A 20,367-nucleotide genomic window follows, 5' to 3' on the forward strand; every position below is an offset into this window, starting at 1 on the left:
TCTTTGCTTCCTTATATTCCAAATCAATGGTTTGCTTCTTGGCTTCACCTACTCTACTGTTGATTCCCTATAAATTATTCTTTATTTCGGTTAGTGCATCCTTCATTTTTGACTGGTCCTTTTTTATGCTCTTGAGGTCTTCACTAAGTTCATTGAGCATCCTTAAAACCAGTGTTTTGAACTCTGCATCTGTTGGATTGCTTACCTTAATTTCATTTAGTTCTTTTCCTGGAGTTTTGTTCTATTCTTAAATTTGGGACATGTTTCTTTGTCTCCTCATTTTGGGTGCCTCCTTGTGTTTGTTTCTGTGTGTTAGGTAGAGTTACTACGTTTCCTAGTAACATATGGTGGCCTATTGTAGTAGGTGTCCTTTAGGGTCCAGTGGTACAGCTCTGATCACCTCAGCTGTGCCCTCGAGGGGCACTCCTCGTGTGGACTGTACACCCTACTGTTGTAATTTAGTCTTGATTGCTATTGGCATATCAGTAGGAAGGATTTACTCAGGCTGATTAGCTGCAAGGACTGGCTGTGCCCACTGACCTCTGACTTCTGACCACCTTGGAGGATCAGCTGTGCAGGGGCTCACCACACAGAGCAAGACTTACTTCAGCAGGGCTATGGTATCCACTGAATCCAATCACTGAGTGTGTCACTTATGGAAGTGGTGGTGCTTCGCCGTGGTCTGAAGCTGTCCACTGGATGTGCTGGCTCTGGGTCAAGGTCAGCCACTGCCTGTGTTCTACCTGGGGCCACCAGGCATAAGCTACAAAGCGATCTGCAGATGGTTGCTTTTTGTATTGGGCTTGGAGGTACCCAGGCAAAACTAAGTTGTGAACCAAGGTTGGCTGCTTCTGGGGCCACTTAGCAAGAGGTATGGGGCTCACTGAGGCCAGATGCTGCTTGTTTGAGAGAATTTAGGAAAATCTGAAGCAGGAACCAGGACAGGACAATCCTATGGTAAAGGCACTGGAAACAGCTTGGGTGGACCCGAAAGTTGGGTGGAGTAGGACCTCAAGGAATCACCAGGGTTGAGCAAACAGTGTGAGCCAGGTTGCTGGAGTTCCAGATATGGTGGCAGTCTGCCTGCCCCATGGGGGAAGGGCTCACCAAAGGACCAACAGCCTCCACTAGCACGTGTGTTTGGGAGAAAGCTCTCTCTCCAGCTTTCACTCTGATGCCAAACAAGTCAGTTCTTCCCATATGTCTCTGGTGCTTTTCAGGCTGTCTCCCCCACACTTGAGCCTGGAAAGAGTGAGTCCGAGTAAGCCCGTGTACAGCCCCTTTAAAAGGAACTACTTGGGAATCCAGAAGCCTCAGCCTCCCTCGGCTTCAATTCTCGCTGGTCTTTACAGCCAGAATTTATGGGGACTTCTCTTCCTGGCACTAGAACCCTAAGGTGGGCACCTGGTGTGGGACAGGGACCCCTTACTCTTCAGAGAGGACCTTCCCAGCCAAGGTGTCCCTCCTGATTTTTATCTGCCACACGTGGGTGCAGAACCAGCCAGTCCTTGCTTCTGCCCCTCCTATCAGTCTCGATGTGGCTTCTTCTTTAATTTTGTAGTTGTAGGACTTCCATTCAGCTTGATTTCAGGCGGTTCTGAATGATGGTTGTTCTGTTTAGTGGTTTAGTGGTAATTTTTATGTGATTGTGGGAGGAGGTGGGACTGTATTTACCTCCTGTACTGCCATCTTGACCAGAAGCCCCCACTTTATTCTGAAGGTGGGTCCATTTACCCTTATACTACATATTAGGTTTTTATTTTGACAGTATTTTTCTTCTTGAGGTATCTATTTGTTTTTCTCTCAAGTGTGGAATACCATGCTTATTACCTTGAATATGCACATTAAAGTTATTGTTGGATTTACAATTTCTCAGATGACCATTCTTATTTTGAGTTCCGTGTGTCTCTTTGATCACATCAGTTTTCTTCAAATATGTTTCTTTATTGGTGGAGGAGATTTGCATTTTGAGAATACCTATCTCTGGTGACTGGTAGAAAGTGGAGGGGCATGTGGCCAGGAGGGGTGTTCTGGATGGCTCCTCCTGTGGGAACATGTGTTAGCTGTGCCTCTAAGGTTGCAATAGCTGCCTTGGAGCTGTCCTGCCTCTGTCACCTGTCAGCTTTCACTGGAGCAGACACTGTAGCCTAGTAAGGAAGTTACTGCACATGGAGCCCTGCCCCTGCTGGTGGTTCCTGCTCAGCTTGGTTTTTCTCTAGTTGCTTTCCCACAAAACTCACTGACTTCCTGAGACAGGCTTGTACTGTGGTGTTATTTACAATAGTTTCTCCATGGATTCCACCCCATCTGCTCTTTCTATATTGTTTTTCATTGCTGGTTACCAAATCAACCTACAATGAGTGGCTTAAAACAACAGCTATATATTATCTCCTGGTTTTTGTGGGTCAGGAATTTAGCAGCAGCTTATCTGGGTGGTTCTGCTTGGGGTTCTGCTTGGGGTCTCTCATGAGGTGGCAGATGTTGGCCGGAGTGCATCAGCTGAAGACTGGGGCTGGAGGAGCTGCTTCTAAGTTGGCTTTCTGTGTAGCTTTGGACAGGGGACCTCAGTTCCCTACCTTTAGGCCTGTCCATAGGGCTGCTAGAATGTCCTTATGGCATGACAGCTCACTCCTCCAAAGCCATTGATCTAAGAGATGGAGTAAGGAAGAATCTCATGCTTGTTATATCCTAATCTCGGATATCAACACACTGTATTCCTTACAAGTGTGTTACCAAGAACAGTCTGCTCTTAGGGGAGGGGAATTATATTCTCATCATAAAATCATAGGACATAAGGAATATCGTAGAATCTGTGCACATATGTGAAACCACCTCTCTCGCTGAGGAATTCTTCTAGTGGTCCTCCTGGTCTAAAGTGATGTAGTGGCCCTGGAGGTCTGTCTCCACATCACCCGTGTAGATCAGACTAGTTGTAGACCTTCCATGCATTAGCATGAGATTGAGTTTTTCCATGTCTTGTAACTTTTGTGGTTATTTTCATTGTCTTTTTTTTTGTTATGGGCTTTTGTCTAGGTAATTTAATTTAAAAAGCAGTGTGTGTCTAACTTCTTTAGTGCTCGCTTTATCACTTATTATTGAGTTTGACACACCTTGCTTAGAAGTTTGGCAAGTTTAAAATGACCAAATTAGGTCACACGCTTGGGCAGACAGTGCTACAGCAGGCTCTAAATCTGTCCTTCCTCTAACCTGCCATTTTGCTGACAACACAATACAAGTAGCAAGGGTGTTTCTAGTATGGGGGCATATTTTGTAGAGCTGAGGTTTTGGAATTTGAGTCATTGAGTGACATCACATTCCCCATTTCTGGCTTAGATGGCACTTGGACGATAATTCATTTATTCGACATTCATTGAGCTTTTATTGTGCTCTGATCATGTACCAGGCCTTTCGTGGGTTCTGGGCACAAGGTTTCCTGCTATAAGCTCAGGGTTGATAGTACTTTATTGTTCACACTGTAATAGACGTGATGCATGGGAGTAGAGCCGTGAGAGAATGCTGTCTGGATGTGGGTTTGTTACAGTTTTTTCAGTTTTGGTCTTCTGTCCTTTCTCCCTCTGAACTCTCTCTGCATAGAGCATTTTATTTATTTATTTATTTATTTTTAAATCCTCACCCAAGGATATTTTTTCATTTATTTTCCAGTAGAGTGGGAGGGAGGGAGAGAGGGAGGGAGAGGGGGAGGGAGAGAGGGAGGGAGAGGGAGAGGGAGAGGGAGAGGGAGAGAGAGAGAGAGAGAGAGAGAGAGAGAGAGAGAAACACCGATGTGAGAGAGACACATCGATTGGTTGCCTCCTGCATGACCCTGACCAGGGCTGGGGACCAAACCGCAACTGAAGTACACACCTTTGACTGGAATCGAACCCGCAACTCTTTGGTCCATAGGCTGACGCTCTAACCACTGAGCTAAAATGGCCATGGTGTAGAGTATTTGAAAGATGAATGGTAGCACGGAATCTGTTTGGTTGAATGCTTGTCAGAGAAGAATAATAAAAGGAAGGGGGCATTCCCAGATGTGGAGGGGGTGACAGTGGTCCGGCCTCAGCCGTCTGTGGCTCAAGTGTGTTCATGGTCCAGAAGCAGAGGGCTGTGGGAGGGACAACCCCACTACCCACTGTGCAGCTTCCTGCATGGCAGCCCCAGCAGTGCTGTCAGCCCTGGGGGGAATGCATGGGACACATCTTTCAGACACAACTACCTTTTTCTCATCCCCCGATGGCTTCTTATAGGACACTCACTCATTTCTTCCCTGTTTATCATGCTTCCGGAAGACTTAGTCTGATCACTGGTTCATTTTGGTCTGGTCCCACCTTGCTCAGATTTACTTACTAATGGGCTTGATTTTATCTGTATCAAACAACTAGTTAATTTAGCTTGTTGTTTGTAATGCTATGCATGGCATTCATTATTGAAATAATGGCAGAAAATAGCTTTATTATTAAGAATGTGAAAATCTAGCTCATAAGTTTCCTCCCCTTTTTTTTCTTATTGAGATGATTGTTTCTGAAATAGAGTTCACGAATACCAGTGTGTCATAACAAAACCAGTTCACTATCTACTAGTTTCCTTTGGTGTGTGGGGGTGTGGTGGTTTTGACCCTGTTTTTGCTTGTTTCGATTTATCTCACTGCCATCATGAAGCCCCTCCCAGAAACCCAGCTTTGGGGGAGGTAGGGTGGCCACCGGGCAGCTTCTATTGGACACGGATGTAGATGTGGATGCAACCTGGCAGACAGGAACCCTGAGAGAGTTTTCTGGGAGGGGGCAGGCAGATATGGTTAGTGTACATGGTGGACACATGGAGTCAGCTAACTCAAGGGTGTTTTCATGCTTTTAATTTCAATAGTCACAGAACCTAAAAGTGAGGTTTGAAATGTTCCTTTCTATGTGCTGCATTCTGGTGAGGGAGAGAATGGTGTCATTGTTCTCTTTTTGCTAAGTGATAATTACAAGTGTGGAGACAGATGTGAGCTTCCTGGGAGGCGAGGGGGCCGTGCCCAAACTGTGGCGCTCCAAGAAGAGGGAAAGTGTGGTGAGCTTGGCCCTGTTGATGGGGACAGGGACCCCAAGGCCTTGGAGCTGCAGTGGAAGAATCAGTGGTAGAGGTCCAGGGTGGGCGGGGCAAGGCATCTGCTCACTGTTCTCTGTGGGCACACAGCCTGGCCTGACCAGAGCAACTCCTTCTCAAACATGACATGTGCCTGGTACAGGAGGAGCCAGCCAGTAGGAAAGCCCAGTCTGGGGAACTGCAGAGACATGCTCCCCAAGGAGGCCAAGGACTGGGGCTAAGTTAGGGCCTTTCTCCTGCTGCTCCACCTGCCTTGCTCTTTGAGAGAGGCCTTGTGGTCCCTCCCAGGGGAGACCTGCTCTGGAGGGCTGCACCCTCTCCAGCTTGGGTTTGAAGAGAAGCCAGAGGTGCCCATGCCCTCTCTGTGGACATTTCTTCTGCACTGGCTTACACTGAGCTCACTGTGGCCTGGGATAGGCCTGCCTTAGAGTGAATGGGAACTGGTTTGAATGGGGCCACTGCACTGACCGCATGTGACTGGGAGCAACTTGCTTAGTCTCTCCAAGCTGAGGGTCTCATCTGCTGGGGGCTGTGGGGAGTAATTAGGTAGCACAGGTGCCTGGCTCAGAACCTGGCTCACAAGGTGCCTTCAGTGTGGCTCCTTCCTCCCTGCCCAGGGCCACTGTCATCTCAGAAACAGCTACCAAATAGAATATGTGGGTCTCTCTTGAGCCCTCTTTGGCCTGACTTGGTTCAAGGAGAGTGACCCTGTATGTAGGGTGTGTGGAACCAGCTCTGCTGGCGCCCTCACCACCCCAGTTGTGTGCACACCTTCTCCTGGAAGCATCTGGTGCTCTGTGGGCCTGCCTGTATGCCCTGCAGACTGGCCCAGATTTGGCACTTTCTACAGGTTGCTGGTTAAGATGAATGGTAAGAATATCCAGGGCACTGCTGACTAGGTGAATGTAGTTGCTGTTAGTTTCTTTCTAGTTAGTGGTTAACCTTGGGGCAATCCCCTTAGTTTGAATCCTAGCTTACCGACATGTTTCCTGGGTGACCTTGACCCATGGGCATCCTGCCAGTGCCCAGAGCTCCCTTACAGAGAGAGAGACATGACAGCATCTCTCGCAGGGGCTGTATGAGGGTCCTGGGAGCATCTACTTATACAGCCAGAGCACCTTTTGTTATCTTATAGCGTTCCTTTTTAAAGGAAAGGTAAGAGAAACATTTCATATGAATATCTTATGTGCATTTAGTGAGCTGATGAACATTAGAGATTTAGACAAGTTTCCAGATACCAAGTGGAAAGAAGTGTGTGTACTTGGTATCCTGTGTGTAAAGTAAGACAGGAATGTCTGTGGGGGTCCATGTGTGTTCCTCACCTACACATGCAAGTACACACACTCTCTCTTCTAATATGTGCCCCCAGCCTTGATCCAGAATGGCCCTGGCCTCAGAGAGTCTCTGTTACCTCTGGGAGCAGTCTATATCTAATTGGCTTGTAGGAACCATCTTCTTTTGTTGTTACTGTTAATCCTCACCCAAGGATATTTTTCCATTCATTTTTAGATAGAATGGAAGGGAGGGAGGGAAGGAGAGAAGGAGAGAAGGAGAGAGAGAGAGAGAAAGAGAGAAAGAAAGAAAGATTGATGTGACAGAGACACATCGATTGGTTGCCTCCCGCACCACCCCAACCCGGGCTGGGGATCGAACCTACAACCCAGATACATGCCCTTGACTGGGAATAGAACCCAAGACCCTTTGGTCCATGGGCCGATGCTCTAACCGCTGAGCCAAACTGGCCAGGGCATGGGGAAACCATCTTAATTATTTATCTTTAAGGCAAAGTCTGATGCCAACTTGTTTTGCTTGGGTCTGGGATGGTGTGGGACAGAGTCCACCCCTGGAGCAGACCTGACTATCCTATACAATGGCACATAGTGCTAGGTCTACCCTCATTGCTAAGTTGTGGAATTAGCAGTGGTCCTTTGGGAATGGTGAGAGGTGAGCTACATACTCCGGGTAGACAGAACAGTGTGAGCCAATGCCTAAGTGGTCTGGGTGACTGTGCACTACAATGGCTGGGTTACTGGGAAGCTTCTCTGGTTAGGGGTGATGGGGGGGCCGGCTGGAACCCAGGAGACCCTTCTAGCATCAGTCCACATTCTTGGGCCAGGGTGGGCCTTTGGTGGATGTAAAGTAAGGATTGATGTGACTAGATTTTTTGTTTTAGAAAAAACAACAACATAAAATAGAAGCCTACCACAAATAAATAGGGGGAAATACTCAGGTTAAACCCAAGTCAGCAACCGCACTAAAGAGCTGTGACTGCTGTCCCAGTTAGCAGCTGGCCTAGCCTGTCAGACCCTGGAGGCTCTCATGAGGTTCTGGGCTCTGGGACGGTTTTCCAATGTGGCTCTTTGGTTGTCTGCCATCCTATGGCTGTCTTGGGGCTCCTGCTTTCAGGCTTGTCACTTAGGGGCTACCTCCCTTCTGGCCCAAGCACAGCTTCAACTTTTCATTGTGGGGATTTTCATGGGAACCACTGACCTTCTTCAAAGTCATTGGGAATGATGTTTATGAGAGTCAGAGAAAATAAAAGAAGCAAGTCATTCATTCTGAATAAGGGCTGGTGACACTCTTCCTTCATGCCACTGAGAATAGGAAAGTCTCAGATTATGTTCAATTTAATAATTGTGCTTAGGAGTGTTTTCAGTTGGATGCTTCTAGAAAGCCTCGTGGATACTCTGGTGCTAACAGTAATGGTGAGTAATGTCGGGTGTAAATTATTATGCCTTAAATTTGGAAATGCCATGGGTACATTAAAATGGTTTATCCTCATATTCTCATCCCCTCCTAATACTGACACGGCAGTCCATGCGTCATTATCATCTACAGCAGTGGTTCTCAACCTTCCTAATGCCGCGACCCTTTAATACAGTTCCTCATGTTGTGGTGACCTCCAACCATAAAATTATTTTTGTTGCTCCTTCATAACTGTAATTTTGCTACTGTTATGTCTTAGGCAACCCCTATGAAAGGGTTGTTCAACCCTCAAAGGGGTCGTGACCCACAGGTTGAGAACTGCTGACCTAGAGTTTCATAGCAGAGGCTGAGGATGACAGTTCACTCAGAGTGCCCAGAGAAGCCTCACCTGCAAGCAGACTGCTGGAGTCATTAAGGATGTACTTGAGTCATTCACAAGGTTCATCATGGAACTGATTTTCTCCTCCTCAAAAAACATTTGGTATGGGACAAATTATGTCCCTAAATTCACACATGGATGTCCTACCCCTAGTATGCCTGCATCTGGAGACAGGGCCTTTAAAAAGATAAATAAGGTTAACTGAGATCCTAAGGGTGGGGCCTTAATCCAACAGGACTGTGGCCTTATAAGAAGAGCAAGAGACACCAGAGTGCTCTCTCCCTTCCATGTGAGGACACCATGAGAAGGTGACCATCTGAAAGTTGGGAAGAGGCCCCTCATCAGGAACTGACCATGCCCACACCCTGAGCTTGGACTTCTAGCCTCTCAAAGAGTGAGAAATAAATGTCTGCCATGCTTGCCTCCCTGACTGTGGCATCATGTTATGGTGCCTGAGCTGCCTACGACGCCATGTTTTATGTACTCAGTGACTGAATTTTTAGGAGAGCAATATGCAATTGACCTATTGGAGGGCAGGCCCCAGCAGATATAAACAGATGTCACAGTCACTTGTTGGTCATTGAAAAGGCAGAATGATTATGTAGTTGCCCGTGCTCTCCTTAACCTGAGAGTCTGCTTGCCTCTTTGGGCCTCATGACTATTAACTTGTGGGCTATTTATAGCTGATTCCTTGGGGTTCTTTTTCAGTAAATGGGAAGACCAACACGTAAGGAACAAGAACAAGAACAAGAGCAAGAAGAGTATCACTACTGTGTGTCAGGCACTGTTTAAGGAAAAAACTATATTCATATGTATATCTAAATATACATAAACATACACATTCATTATTATCTATCATCAATCATCTTTTGTTCCTAACAGCAACTCTGAGGCAGCCACTTTTTTATCCTTTTTTTAAATTGAAGCGTAATTCACATTACATAAAATTAACTATTTAAAAATGTACAGTTCTGCCCTGGATGGTTTGGCTCAGCAGTTGGAGTGGTGGCCCCCAGACTCTAGGGTTTCAGGTTCAATTCCTGGTCAAGGGCACATACCTGGGTTTCAGATTTGATCCCCAGCCCCGGTTGGGTTGTGTGGGAGGTAACCCCAATCTATCTCTTTCATATCAATGTCTCTCTCTCCCTCCCTCTCTCTCTCTCTCTCTCTCTCCCCCTTATCCTCTCCCTCCTTGCCTGCCTCCCTCCCTCCTTGCCTCCCTGCCTCCCTCTCTTCTACTCTATCTGTAAATCAATGGAAGACTATCTGCTAGTGAGGATTAACAATATCAATGAAAAAGTACAGTTCAGTGGCATTGAGTACATTCACAGTGTTGTACAGTCACCACACCTATCTAGTTCTAAACCATCATCATAATCCCACAATAAAACCTCACACCTGTTAAGCAGTCACTTCTCAGCCCTGGCCACACCAATCTGCATTCTGCCTCTGGATCTGCCTGTTCTCCACATGGCACATAAACAGAATTATACAGTATGTGGCCTTTGGTGTCTGGCTTTTTTTCACTTAGCATGTTTTAAGGTTTTTTCAAATTGTAGCATGTATCACAATTTCATTCATTTTTATGGTTGAATAGTATTCCACTGTATGGAGACACCGCAATATGTTTATCCATTCATTGATGGACATTAAGGTTTTTTCTACTTTTTTTGGCATTATGGATAGTGCTGCCATGAATATTCTTGTACAAGTTTTGTTTAAACATTGTTTTCATTTTTGGGGACATAACCCTAGGGGTGGTAGATCACATGGTAATTATATGTTTAACTTATTGACAAACTGCCAGACTGCTTTGCATGGCATCTGTACCATTTTACCTTCCCAAGGTGGCACTCCTCTATTCCCATTTTAATAAATAAAGGACCTGATATGTGGAGAGGTGGAGGAACATGCACAAGATAAGTAAGACAGCCCTTTAGTGACAGAGGCAAGTCCGTATTGGCCCCATTCTTGGGAGGCCACCACCAGGCCTTTGTTCTCTGGCATGCATGTCAGTTTCTGGCAAGGCAGCCCCAAGCCAGAGAAGTGAGACGGGGCAGTGATGGGCTCAGAGAGAAAGGGTTGTCCATGCTGGGCCTTTCCTAGAGCAGGAGAGGCAAGTATCCTCCAAGGAATGAGCAGTGTGAAGGGGAGGACACAGAGTCTTAGGGATTTGAATTAACTCTCGTGATTTGGAATTTTTATTTGATTGTTTGATAAGGTGCCTGTAGTTTTCAATTCCTGTTGCTACCCAGGTTGGCCAAAGTCACCACCAGTGTCCTTGCTTGGCAGGATGTGCCAACTTCTTCTTTCAAACTGCTCCCTGACACTCACCCTGGTGGAATTGTCTTCTGACCTTTTTAGGGGATAACCCCTGCGCCACGGGGCCACCCTCTGTATAGTGACCCTGCAGAGACCAGGACCTTTTGAGAGCTTTTGTTGTCTTTCCCCTCAGAGGCACCCCTGTGCTCCCCAGCAACAACCCTTCAACAAGATGAAGATTTCTGCCATCGGAGACACGCACTTTTAGATATGGTGTTACTTGGCTTTGCTTTTTACTGACAGTAAATTGCTGAAGGCATTTCAATTACACAGTGAAAATCATTAGCAGAATTCTTGTTACTTAGCATCAGGCTGTGGGATTTAATCGTGGTTTCTTATGGGTGGCAAAGCAAATATATCTGAAGGGAGGCTTATTCAGATTTCCCAGTATATCATTATCACATTCTCGTGTGATAGTTTCCTGGTAATTCAACTTGATTTAGTATAATATATCAGCACGATGTTTCTTTACATGTTGTGGAAATTTAAATTTGTTTAGCAAAGGAGACATTGAAGACCACTCAAAACACTTCTATTTAATGTGTTCATTGCATGAGAAGCAGATGGTTTTACCTCCTGGAAACTTTCATTCCATTGCCCAGAGGACAGAAGCAGATGGAAGTCACTGGTGTGGACCTGGCCACCCATTACCCCTGCTCCATTGCCTTCTCTTCTCCGCCACTGCTGCCTTCTGACCCGGTGTGAGAATACCACTACACTGTCCTGTGTGAGCACTAATCTGCAAGAGGCAATAGCAGCAGTGGGCTGTTCCAGAAGACAGGCCTCTGCTTGCCTCTCAAGTTCAGGGAAATTGTCACCAGTAGCAGCATTCCAGGCTTTTGGGATAATGTCACCACAGGCCCAGCAGTGCCTGGACTGTGCACAGTCTTCCTCCTTTATTCACCCTCACTAGCTCCTTGAGTTCACTCACTGGCTGCGGCCCAGCTGAGTTTCAGGGCCCTTGAAATGCTGGGGCCACTAGTGTCGCTGGGGCCTTTGCCCACAGTGCTCTCCTACATCTCTTGTATGGTTTGAATTCAGTGGAAATGTTTCTACCATTGAGAGAGTGCTGTAAGTAAGACCTGCTCCTTGGGAGGTAGGAGGCAGATGGCCCTCTCAACCCTGGACTGAACTCCAGGTGACAGTGTGCTCTCTGCTAGAAGGTATGGATGTGCCTGCAGGCTCGAACTGCCCTCAAAGAGCCTGTTGAGAGCACCGCTCCCTGTGTGAACTGAGGGCTGGTGTGGGTCTCCAGGGAGTGCCTCATTCCCATTCTTGTAATCACCTCCTGAGATATCTATACATTCCTATCAATAGAGAGGGAGATGGTATTGGGCTAATTTTGGTAACTTCTCTAAAATACTAGAAAACACTGGCACCCAAGTGGAATCTAGATCAGCCTGGCTCTGCATTACCCCTGATCACAAGTTCTCCTTTAGGTCCCAAAGTCTTATGTATTTTTAAAGTTTTTCTAGACTTTACTTTGTTTAAAGCTGTTTTAAATTCTAACATAACTTTGTTTTGTGATATTTCCCTTTCTTTTTAGATGGCCAGTGTGCAGTTTTTAAATCTCATTTAGTGAGTTTTTGTTTTCTTTCTTCTTTGAAAGCACATGGCAGGCTGCTGACTGAAACCACTCATGTTCCTTTTTGTACATAATTCTAAAAGTATGACCCTCTTCTACCTCCTGTGTTGTGTTTTTTGTGTGTGTGTGTTTTCTTTATGTAGCAGGATGTTTTCATGGCTTCTGTGTTTCTTTGTGTGCTCCTCCCTGAAAGAGAAGCCTATCTGGGCTCTGAAGTGTGTGGATGTACTCTATAAGGCCCTCATCTCTCTTAAGGCCTTGGACTTAAAGCTGAGTGACAGACAGCTCACTTGGGCCGGGCCTCATGACAGCAGCCCAGGTAGGGTGTTGAGAGGAGGATTTGTGACCTCTGGCTCTTGTCTCCCACCCCTTGCCTCCAGGGCACACTGCCTTTTGAAAGGTCTTTGGAGGGTCCTTAAGGCTCCCAGCTATTCATGCTGTCACACTGGAGCTTGCAGAAAGGCTTCCACATTTGTGGCATTGTGTGGTTTGTTTTTCTGATTTCTTTGCATGACTCATCGGCAGTTTGGGAGATGGAAAAGGAAACGCGTGAGCTTGGGCCAGCGGCCTTCTTCTACCAACACTCCTGTCTTACCTCACAGTGTTTGTTCTTCCCTGTCCCTCAGCCAGGAGTCTACATCACTGTCCTTGACAGAATCGTACCTTTCTTATGACACTGCTGCTATTGTTGCCTTGAACCAGTCTTTGGATTTTGTAACATTAAGCTTTTTCTGTACTTGTGTCCTATATATGATATATCTGGAGGCCAGGATGATGGGCTACTAAAATTCCACACAGGGTCTCATAGGTGACTCTTGAATGAATTCATTAAAATTTGGTGGGGAAAAAAATAATAAAATAAAATTTGGTGGGTATTCAATAAAGACTTACAGGTTTTGGTTAATGAAAACTTAATTAACAGTGAAGTGTGTTAGGTGGCTAAAAGATAAATTTCAGTTTTGAGTACTTTCTGAGCAGCATATTGTCCTGAATAAGAGGTGGGGGCAATGTTACCGGAAGAGTGTACCTATAATAACAACCATTATTGGTGCATCATCTACCCACTGTATCCAGGCTCAGAGCAGAGCAATAAGAATTGGGAAAGGCCAACACACCAGGTCCTGTGAAACATTATTGTCTAGGTCACAAGCCCTTATGTGGCTCTGCAGAGTGTGGGTGAGTGGGTAGGTGGAGAGGGGAGCCAGGACCAATGGCAGGACAGACCGCAGGGCTGTATGCAACATAACCGGAACCCGTGGTAGAAACTAAAGGATCCAGAGTGAATTATAATCTATAAAAAAATCAAAAATACATTCTACAATTGAAAAATATAGGATCTAAAATAAATAATTCACTGGATAGAAACTGGACACAACAGAAAGCAGGCTTAGTGAGTGAGCAGAAGTTCAATGCAGGGTATCTATATTAAAGCACAAGAGAAAAGAATATAAAATACAAAATAGAATGTGAGCAACCTGTGGGCAGAGTCAAAAGATCTAATGGAATGGATTGAGTTTGGGGGTGGCTGGTGGGGGGCACATTAAAACATATCTGAATAGGTAAAGGCCATAGATCTTTCCAAAGCATTGAAATATACCCATGCTAGATTCATGTAACAGCCTACACTTAAACGCATAAATCAGAAAGCAGGGAAACAAAGAAGTAATACACTTTCACATCTAAGCACATCATTGTTGACAACTAGAGACAAAGACAATCTGAAAAACAACCAGATTTCAAGATGGCCCATCGCTTTCCCAGGAGCCACAGTCTGCATCTGGTGTATGTCTCTTGGCCTTGCCTTTCTGAGTGGAGCCTCTGCTCCCCTGCTTATGCACGTCTGCTTTGCCAGCTGATCCATTCTGGTTTTTTTTTCAGAGTTTGTACTCAGACCAGCAAAATACAGATGTACTTCACATAGTGATTGTTTAGGCAACCACATCTCTCCACAATTGCTCTTCAAAACTACACCAAGTTTAAGATCATCATCTTCCCCCTCCTCCATACAACGATCTTTTTACCCAAAACAGATTAAATAAACAAACTATATGGAGTGATATTATAGCATTATGGTTTCAAAAAAGATACAAATACCAATTTCTTGATATAACCTTCCCCACCAGAAAATATGGAATGAATGTCCTACAGTGTTTGGATGAATACCAAACAGGTTCACGCATGCTTCTTGTGAGAGATGCCACAACAGTTGTATCTCCTATCACACTCTGTTCTGTTGTGAGTCTGTTTCCATGTGCTATCATCCTGTGCTGATGGTGTTATGCTATTCTGCAACTCTAAATGCAGTCACAGTGCAAAATAACCATAAGCCTCAAAAAGGTGTATAAATTGGTGAAGAAAATAGTGCAGAAATAAGAATATGCCTTCCAAAGAGTGACTCTCTTATACCATTCTTCTCCAGCTGGACCCCTGACAAGTCCTGTCTTCCTCCTCTGAGGCATACGGTCAAGCCTTCTTTATATCACATTTTGTGCAAATGCAAATTGTGTTTTTTTTGCTTTTAGATTATTTATTACTTTATAAGTTTTTGTTTACTGTTCAATTGATATATTTTTCTAGCTGTGAAAATTATTTGGTTATCTTTGGTTGGTATTGAACACATCATAATTTTTCCATTATAATCAGTAGATCATTGTTTTCCTGTATAGTAGAAGGGTTTTCAGAACAAAATAATAGCCTAAGTGATAGGAAGGTGTTTAAGAGTTCCCATTACTCCTTGTCCTTGCCAGCACTAGGCAAGGAATTGCCAGACTTATATTTTAGGCAGTCTGGTGGGTGTGTATTCACATCTATTTTTGTTTTTAGTTTGCATATCTTTGATTACTAATGAGACTTAAGTACCTTTTCATGTGCTTATTTGCCATTTGGATATCTTTTGTGAAGTACTTTTTTCAATTTTACCCATTTTTCTATTTATGTCTACTGGCCCCAGATGTTTCCACAGTGATTTTCATGCTAGATAAAAGTGTAGCAAAGTATACAAAACCTTTAGGAAAGAAAGAATTTTCTCAATAATACATTTTCAAATCTGTGAGGATTTAGGGAAAAGTGGTGTTCACACCCCCTTGCTGAAAGAGCTCCTTAAACACGGGACTAGACTCCATACAGAGCCATGGAATAAGGGGGTAAAAGGTCAGAGAAAGCCTAGTGGGGACCCCATGTGCACAATGTTCAGGGAGTATGGAGAACAAAATGTCCATGTCGAAGACCTCACAAGAAGCAACAGTGGCTTACATGGTAGCGATGGAGGAGGACAGTGAGGGGTGAGCAGGCAAAGGGGACCAAGGGCACAGTCCATTTGCTTCATGCTCTTTCTGGCCAATTGACCAATGCATAAGGCATTTAAGAACATCACATAGAGATTGTCAGTAAAAGAACCAAAAATAGCTAATAAGGACTCACACTGGGTAGTGGGGAGGGTGTAATGTGATAATTCCCGAGCCATCCGTGATGAGTCATCATTTATTCTGCTTTGTGGGCAAAGGCCATGAGCAGGCCTTTCACACACACAAGGTCCAGATGTTCAGTGAACATAAACAAGAGCTTAAAGTCTTGAATAGTTAAACTGATGAGGCAACATTTTACCTCTCAATTTGTCAGAGATCAGAATGTGAACAGTGAATCGTGTGGGCAGTGGCTGGAGAGAGAGCACTCTTGAGTTTGACAGGGTATAATTTGCAGAGACCTATGTGGAGAATATTTTAGCTAACTTCTCTGAAATAAAAATGTACAGTAGTTTACTTCTCATGCTGAGGTACTTCTAAATGCTTATTCAAGAAAATTATAAGATATATGAAGATAAAGAGTACTGTGCCAGGTGGGTGTAGAACAGGCAAGTGTATCTCCTACCCCCCACACACAGAACATCCTGGATGGGCCCACAGGGATGGTGACAGTGACTGTCAGCTCAGCAAAATAGGAAAGACTCTGACTTCTTTGTTTATATTTTTACTCTTTATACTTAAATATCTATGGTTTTGAAGAATTATGAAACCACCTAAGACCAGGAAGAATTCTAACTGTTAATATTGTTAAAAGAATCTGTATTTCCAAGCTTATTCCAGACTCATGGTTTGTTACTATTATTTAATCACTGAGAAATTCACTCACCACTTTGGGAGTACACAGAGCAGAGAATGTTCTGGTGTCATTACTGCTCCTACATAGAAGGGACACAGAATAACAGTCATTAAAATGCTGTAAATAGCAATGTGTCCTGAACTTACCCTCACCCTCTGAAGGAATTATCTGCCCTGCTCTTTGCACAGGAGCATGCCCCAGAGGCCAGCAGTGTGCCATTGGAGTGATGGTGCGGGATCTTCTCTCCTTGCAACCCTGACAACTGTGTTCCTTCTTTGAGCCATATGCCTCCTCTGTAAAAGTGGTGATCATCATACCTGCTTCCTAACCTGGCAAATACTAGGTGTAGGAGAATAATAATGAAAGTGCTTATAAATAATAAAGTGCTTAAGAATTGTTACTTTCTCCCCCTTTTAGGGATTTGGCATGTCTTTGTAATCCAGTTCCTATTTCTGGAACAATTTTTTAGGTATGAATAGGGTAATGACTACATCTGAGGTTTCATCTGAGTTTTTTGGAAGTGTATTTCTGCCATCTGAATTATATTGAGGATCCTCTTGAGACCCTGGTTGGGGGAGGGGGGTTGGCGTTGGTGGCACTGAATTACTACACATGGAATCTCAGGGAAGACCTCCCATGCGGGTAACAGTGCCAATGGACAGGGCCTTCTCTTCAGTTGCTTTGCTCCATTGAAGTAGACAGTAGTGCTTGGCAGGGGTCCGCAGTGCACTGGACACCTCTGAACTCTTCCAAATGTGTTGCCAGATTTTTAAAAAAGCATTTCTGCTACAACTGAGGTGTATGCTGTTTTAACAGTGTGTTGTAAGTCAGAAGCCACCCTGAGCAGTTGAAGCTTTGAGGTGCAGCTCAGGGTATACTGGCTGCAGGAATAGGGTAAAGTTGAGTAGATCAAAGCAAAGACAGGGAGGACACTTCGGGAGACAGTGGGAGCAACTGAATAGGGTGTGGACAGGAGCACACAGCCAGGAACACACAGGGAGCAGCACCGTGACCTAGGAATTGTGTCTGACAATTGCTGAGGGGAACAAACTGAATTTCAAGTATACCAAGTGTTTTATATACTTCCAAGTATGAGAATAATAATGAATTGGGGCCAAGTGGGATTTTGAGGTGTGCCATAACGTTGGCCTTGCAGAGTTCATTGGGTAACGTGACACTTTTCCCTTGCTTTTTGGTAGATGGACAGTGTCCTCACCCTCGGGGGAAGCAGGTGGGCTGGCAGGACAGGCGTCCACAGGCCGGGAGAAGGAGACACTCCCAGGTACTCTCATCTACCCCTGCTGGTGACCTGCCTGCCTGGCCCCATCCTGTTGCAGACAATGACTCACCTGTGATCCTTGCTTCTCCTGGTCTGCTTTGCCCACCTGTGCCCTGCCTGTGCCCTGCCTTTTGGTTGACCCACCTCAGCCCAGATCTTGACCTTCCCTTCTCCTATGCCAGCTCAGGGCCTGGTCCTCACTTCTGGTTGCTCCCTTTGCTTGATCATTTCTTTTGAGATTATTAACCCTGAATTGCACCCTGGCTCTCATTAACCTCCTGACAGGGTGAGTGCCACTTGCTGGTGTTCATGCCTTTCAGATGCAAAGCTGTTTCTTAGCTGTTTGTTTCCTTTAACAGGGTCATTTGTAGTAAAATGAGAAAGAATGTCCTGTTCCTTCAGTGATGCAACCTGGAGTGTGTGGTGATGTTACTCTTCAGTTGTACAGAATGTTAATGCTTTTGCTGGCCACAGATGATTCTCTTCAGGTTAGAAACATAGTGAAGGTAATGAGACACTTCAGAATCAGAATTGATATTAGGAGTAATTCTAATGAAGCTGGGAAAATTGAATTGTGATCTCACATTTAACAAATTCACTCAGCAGACAGATCAAGTGCATGCTTTGTTCCAGGCCCTGGTTCTAGGCTGGGTCAGGTCCATCAGCAAACACACTGACAGGCTCTGCCCCCAGAGACAGTCTTCAAGGGTAGACTGCACACCTGAGAGTGCAGGAGATGAGCTTCATTAATAAAGAAAAAGAAAAAGCAGGAGTGACAAAGTGTGGTGTGTACATGTGTGTGTCTGTATGTGTGTGTGCACATGCATGCATGCTTGTGGTTGGGGGTTGTCAGTGATCAACAGGACCATCAGGGTTGGCTTCACTGAGAAGATGACATTTAAGTAAAGGTGAGGGCATGAGTAATAGAGGGAGAATAGCATTCCAGGCAGAGGGAACAGGCAATGTGAGGCCTCAGTGTGAGGATGACTGGAGAATAGCCAGGGGCCAGTGTGGTGGGTTGGTGAGCAAGGGGCAGAGATGCAAGTGGGTCATTGTGGCCTGTGAGAGCTTTCACTGTGTGTGTGAGCTTTCACTCTGTGTGAGGGCTAGGGACCAGAGCAGAAGGAGGTTCTTGCAGAATTGCTCTGGCTTCTGTGGGAGAACAGACACTTAGGACCCAGGGTGGAAGTAGGGACCAATTAGGTGGTGGACCTGAGCCAGGTGAGAGGTGATGCTGAGGAAGCAGTGAAAGCTAGTCAGATTTGGGATGTGTTTGGAAGGCAGAGCCAGTGTAAATTTCTAGCAGAATGGTAGTGATGTGATTGGGGCAAGGATGATGGCAAGGTTTTAGACTGATGAACTAGAAGAATGATGTCCCCTCCAGCTCCTGAGACCAAAGTTGCAGAGAGAGCAGTGGGAGTGTTGGCCTTTGGACATATTAAGATGAGACACTTTCACATTCAGGTGACTCTTGATTCCACAGCTGGAAAGATGAGACTGGAGCTAGGATAAGGATGAGCTGGAAGTGTGGACTGATACAGATTCTATGCAGGAAATGCAGGCCCATCAAGGGAGATTCAGAGAAGGAAGAGGATCAGGAATGGGTTTGAGAGCCCTAGTCTGACAGGCTGGGGTGGGACAGGGGACCATGTAGGGTCTGAGCCAGAGATCTATGAGGGAGAAGCAGAGGCCCAGAGGACACTGCATTGGGGTTGGGGAGTGAGGTCTGACTCCATCCCTGCAGTGGTTGGGGAGGGAGAATGGGGGTTCGTGTATGTCATTGGAAGCTTGAGCAGTTATTTTGGTTGGAGGGGCCAAGAGTAAAAGTGGTGGGCATGTAAGAGGAGCGACAGAGGCAGCAGGGAAGCAAAGACAGGGTTGAGAAGAATTTGCTGCAAAGGGAAGAGAGCATCAGGGCAGGGGCCAAGGAAGGTTTATTCCACAGAGGGAGCCACAGTGACTGGTTTCCAGGCGAATAGTGCCACCAGCTGAGCTGCAGGGGGTGGGAAGGTGGCTACCTGGAGGAGCAGACTGAGGGGGGAGTTCAGTGTTCTGTTCCAGGAAGCCATCGGTGAGGGGAACCAGGAAAGTTTGAAGACAGAGGAATTGGAGTAAAATATACATTGTCCTCAGGAACTGCCAGTGTTCACATATTTTTGCCATACAGTGAATGATAATTTCATAGGGTTCAATTTAAAGTTTGTGCAGGAATACTGGAGAATTAGGAGTGTGGCTGGAGCAGGGATTGCCGTGTACTGACTGGTGTGCAGTATGCTGACTACTGTGCTGACTACAGTGCTGTGGCTGTCATGTGGTCTGTGATGTGAGTGTAGTGGTTTGTGTTTTCTCAACTTCCATGCAGCTGTCTGGGTATAGGCAGGGACTGGGCAGAGAATGACATTTTAACATGGTGTCACTTTTGCCAAGCAAGAAGAAAGCAAGTTGAGAACAAAGGGATGTGAGCACCCATGCAAAGAGCAGATAATGGTGACTCTGGGTGTGGTCTGGGAGAGGGACCAACATATGTTCCCCAGGGAAGAGCTGGGACAGCAGAAATGGCAGCTGCCCATAGTTAACTTTGTTTCAAGTCGGCAGCAGTTGTGAATTAATCTCTATCAAAGTAGAATACAACTAAAATTTTTTAAAAAAATACAACTACCTTTTCAAGTTAGAGAACAATTCTTGGTTTCCATGGTAACTGCCAACCATTTAACTACATGGAATATGTTATGAGGTGACACAGGGTAATTACAGACAACAGGGAAATTGCAGGGTAAGTCTTAAATAAATATAAAGTGACTATGTGATTTGGTTGTGGCCTCATCAACTCCAAGCCTTACCTCGTGTCCTGTTACCAGCCTAGGAACAATGCCTATTCTTGGGCCATCAGCCAGTTGCTTAGGTGTGAGTCCT

At 45.4% G+C, this 20,367-nt stretch overlaps 1 protein-coding gene across 15 annotated transcripts in view; it reads left to right on the forward strand.

Annotated features, from left to right (window-relative positions):
• PCBP3 (poly(rC) binding protein 3) overlaps positions 1-20,367 on the forward strand; it is a 275,338-nt gene that overhangs the window by 148,064 nt on the left and 106,907 nt on the right. For 2 of the 15 annotated variants that reach the window (XM_036242988.1, XM_036242990.1), the window contains one exon: positions 17,375-17,457. The exons of the other annotated variants lie outside the window; for them this stretch is intronic. The gene's annotated coding sequence lies outside the window, so the exon portion shown is untranslated. The remainder of the gene's footprint in view (positions 1-17,374; positions 17,458-20,367) is intronic. 15 annotated transcript variants of the gene reach the window in all.

The sequence above is a fragment of the Molossus molossus genome, unplaced genomic scaffold (assembly GCF_014108415.1).
Source record: "Molossus molossus isolate mMolMol1 unplaced genomic scaffold, mMolMol1.p scaffold_m16_p_5, whole genome shotgun sequence".
Taxonomy (NCBI): domain Eukaryota; kingdom Metazoa; phylum Chordata; class Mammalia; order Chiroptera; family Molossidae; genus Molossus; species Molossus molossus.